We start from the raw sequence: 4,918 nt of genomic DNA on the forward strand, positions 1-4,918 counted from the left end.
GTACGGTAATTTTATGCATTCCAACTTAGTGAAATTTATGTTATAGTCCGGGTCCTGTAGCTTTGCCTATCGGTGGAGGGCCACTACAATACTACCCGTTCAAAAACATCGAACATTTTTGAAAATGTATCTTTCCATAAGCAACAGATACTCTTTTGTATCTTCTCAAAAGCAACTTGTTGCATCCGAGAAGATAAACAAGGAGTGAAATAATACATCAAATTGAAGAGAAAACAAAGCTCTACAAATCTACGGTGAGCATTCAATTTTACGATGCATTGTTGGGAGAGTTGTAGGCCCTCAAACATCAAAAAATAGGATTAAAAGCTGTTATTTTCACAATTTTACACTTCTAAGAGCATATATATGGAAAACTCTTGGAGATATCACAAATCACCACAGAACAAATATTTTAGAGAATTTATCAAGCTTCATTTCTGAATAGTTAGTCTTGTCGGTTGAACACATTTTTCTCAAGATATGAGCTTTTAGGCAAAACATTGAAAAATGCAACTTTTAAACCACCCTCATCCCTTTAGCACAAGGGGTAGGGATGGGGACTATTGATATGTTCACCCCCTAACTGATCTCAACAAAACTGCAAAGTCAAAAATTGTGTTCAAAACATTCTCTCCAGATTCCTTTGTCAATTGGTCTATTTTTGCATAACTAAAGATCTCACACTCAACACTGACGCTGCTGCAACAGTCTTGGGGATGTGCATAAACTTGTGAAATTATAAATAAAATTGAAGAGAATTTGATGCTCTATAAGCTTATGATCAGCATGGATTTTTCCCATCGATTTTCAAAAAGTTATAAGAGCAAAAATAGCAATAAATTGAAGGGAAATGTGTTTTTTCAAAAATGTCACATCTTTTAGAGCGGATATCTCAAAAATTAAAAGAGATATAGAAAAAGTTGTAAGATAAATAGTGTAGGAAATTATGTAAGCTTTGATTTCTTATAAGTTAGTCAATGAGTAGAATAAAAAGGACAGCGCGAGCTCAAAATCAGCTGTTTTTCACCCCTCCCCCCTCCCCCCAGCATCATCACCACCCCGTCCCCGCCCTTGGCAGGGTTGGGGGGGTCACATGACAGTTGGTTAGTGACGTCATCAGCTGTTCAGTGACATCACTTGACCTTGAATTTTCCCGCCACAACAAATTTCCCTCCTTTTTTTCTTTCTTCTAACCTCAAACTAGATTTTTCCACCTGAAAATCTTTTTCCCACCATAAGCAGAGTGCGCACACGCTCAGTGACCAAGTATTGATTTGATTTCACAGACACACACATTCAATTGTTTGGTGTGCATCTAATAGGCTATTGAAATTAAATATTTAGAAGTAGTACCATCATCAACACTATTGATTTGCTCCTTTTTACCCTGCTATCGCTTGACCAAGGCTATTACTTATAAACTTGCTATTGATTTTCTCCTAGAAAGAGGAACACCACAATATTTTCATAATATCATTTATTCATTTTCCTTGTCATACAATTACTGTAGTGTTTTCAGTTGGTGAGCAAGAGAAAAGAGAGAAAGAGAGAGGGGGTGGTAGCATAGCTCTGTCATTTTCCTTGTCATACAATTACTGTAGTGTTTTCAGTTGGTGAGCAAGAGAAAGAGAGAAAGAGAGGGGGTGGTAGCTTAGCTCTGTTCAATTGTAATTGGCACTATGGATTAAATTGCTCTGGTGGCCTACTGCTTGTTTTTCTTCCCCTCTCCCCCCATTGGGGTAGGGCATGTAAAAACTGTCACAAGACAAACTTGCTATATTGATTTTCCTCTAGAACAAGAACCACCAGTCCAGTTTAATATGTCAGTGTTTTAGTATTCTGTTCAGGCACTAACTTATATTACAGGTGTTGAACCCATACTGACCAGTCAAGCAGCTTACCTCAATTGTAATTGAATTGATTTTCTCCCTATTGTAGTTCTTCCTAATATTATCTCTATTATCTATTACAGTAGTGTTAAGAGTAGGTATTTAAGAGAAGAAGAAGAGAGAGAGAAAAATTTATTACACACATAGTTAGATACAACTGCACCTAGTGCACACCCACTGCACTAGTGTCTTCCATGGTGGCTCGGAGTCCACCTACAATTATTGTAGGGTCCATGTATCCAATGTCATGGCTCATATGACAAAATGGTTCACCTGTAGGGGCTTCCACCAATAAAAGCTATATGCTTATTATTATTATTGCAGCTATGAAGAAGTTGAAGAAGAAGATGATGATGTGTCATTCATTAAATTTGTTGCTGCTGAAATTTCCATTGTGCTATGTATAGTCACTTTCTTAATTAATTTGTCCAACATTATAATCTGTAGAGAACAAAAAAAAACACTGTTATGAACCATAATATTATTGCATCACTCTTTTTGTTAGTATAAAACAAACACAACTCAAAATTTTCAAACATTAAAACAATGAAAGTCATTGTATTAACATCAAAATTGTTCACCCTAACACTACTACATAATGTTCTATTATGTGTAGCTAGACTAGCAGATCAATACTATACTGATGAATTTCTTCAATTATGAACCATTGGTGGACTCGATGAATCCAATAAGTTTTTCTTTCATCAATGTATTTTGGAAAAGATTTATCTACACAACAATCATCATCACCATCAGTTCCATCCATCAGTTGGAAATGATAATAAAGATGTTGCTGATAACGATGATGATGATGATGATAACAATATAACTACTATCCTAAATACTCTCAACACTTGGTATATGGCTGTTGCAGGGGGTTTCAATTTAGATTTTTTTCTTTGTTCTCAAGTAAATTGTAAATATGACATGTGCACATGTCTACATGACTCATTTCCATTTATAGAATTTCTTGAAGCTATTGTCAATAGTTCAGTTGTGAGTTGTGATTCATACTGTCACAAAGAGGTGTTGTTTAGCAATATCACAGAAAAAGAAGAAGAAGAAGAAGAAGAAGAAGAAGAAGAAGAGGTGTACACCATATCTCCATCACACTCTACATCACCCTCAATAGCTTGCAGTAGTGCCAACCGGTTAACTTTGTTTTTCATCAGCTAACCATCATTATCATCTTACGAAAATGTGCTGTTCGGATAGAGAAAAAAAGTCTAATTGTTTGAGTCAAAATTGTTGTCAATACACAAGTGGTACAAGGTGGATTGTAGAAGTTGTGTTTGATTTCAACAATACACATATTAGAGAACCATTTGGTTCTGCAGAGAATTTCCTAGGCATAATGAGCAATACTTTCTTCATGCCACCAGTATCCTTTCTTTTAACAATGGTCAAGGATTAGTTATCGATTTTCCCACAAGTAGAACGTATTGTGAAATGGTAGAAGCCATTGACCCTGAACTACATGCTTGGGTTATTATAAATATTTACCTGATATAGTCTTTGCTTATAAGTATAAAGGTAATACCTATTTGTAAACCATTTCATTTTTGTGTGTTATTGTGAAAAAGGAGTGGTGTTTTTCATAATGGAGAATGAGAAGAAGAGAAAAAAGATTGACAATGAAAAAACTGTAATAGCCAAGGAACTACACAAACCAGCTTTGAAAAACTACCTACCCTACAAGACAGGTGACATTAAAGGGACTAAAAGATTTACTACAAGCCGACTTGGTTGAAATGATTCCATACTCACGTCACAACAAAGGCTACAAATACATTTTAACAATAATAAATTGTCTGAGCAAGTTTGCACATGCAGTACCAATTAAAAATAAATCAGCCAATGAGATAGTCGATGCATTTATTCCTATACTTGATAGACATGGCAGCACACATAACCTTCAAACTGACAGTGGAAAAGAATTTATAAACTCAAAGTTTGCCAATCTAATGAAACGCTATAATATTAATCACTATACTAGCTATTCTGATAAGAAAGCCTCAATTATCGAAAGATTCAATAGGACATTAAAACAGTCAATGTGGACTATGTTTACCGAACGGGGATCTTATAAGTGGATAGACATAATCGATTGCTTAGTTTCCAAATACAATGAAAAGGTGCATAGAACAATTGGAATGCGGCCCATCGAAGTAAATGAAAAACATGAGCAACTACTTTTGGACAAAATCGCTGAAAATCGTCGTAAATTCCGTCAAAAACTGACAACAAAGGTGGTAGTGCCAAATTTCTATCCAGGACACTGGCAAATCGAGCCCGGTGACAGAGTTCGTATAAGCAAGTATAAAATGATATTTGACAAGGGCTACCTTCCGAATTGGACAAACGAACTGTTTACAGTGACACATGTAGGACCAACACTCCCTGTAACCTATGAATTGGAAGACTACCGTAAACAACCTATAAAGGAGGATTCTATGCTGAGGAGCTGTTAAGACCACTGTGCCCGAAGTGTTTGAAATCGATAAAGTTATAAAGAGACAGGGTAATAAGCTGTTAGTCAGTTGGAAAGGTTATGATAATAGTTATAATTCTTGGATCAATCGTTCTGATCTGATCTGATAATGATGATAAGAAGAAGAGGAGGAGGAGGAGGAGGAAGAGAGGAGGAGGAGAAGGAGAGAGGAAGAGAGGAAAGGAAAAGTAAAAGAAGAAATAGTGTACTTGAATTGTTGAAACTAAACAAAAGCTACCAGTTATCGATTTTGATTGTATTGTTAGTAGAAATTTGAAACACAGGGAAAAAGACAACTACGACACAGTTCTCTATTTCCGAATCATGTGAGATGCATTATATGTGGACCATCAGGCTGTGGTAAAACAAACGTTCTATTCAACATATTATTCAATCCAAATGGTATTCGTTCTCAAATATTACATATTTTCCAAACAACATTTCAAGATAAATACAAATTTTACGCGCCGTAATGAGTGGTCTTGCACCAGAACTCAGTTACATAGAGTGTGACACAAGTGATGAAATTCCACCACCC

Source organism: Nilaparvata lugens, unplaced genomic scaffold (genome assembly GCF_014356525.2).
Source record: "Nilaparvata lugens isolate BPH unplaced genomic scaffold, ASM1435652v1 scaffold4083, whole genome shotgun sequence".
Lineage (NCBI taxonomy): Eukaryota > Metazoa > Arthropoda > Insecta > Hemiptera > Delphacidae > Nilaparvata > Nilaparvata lugens.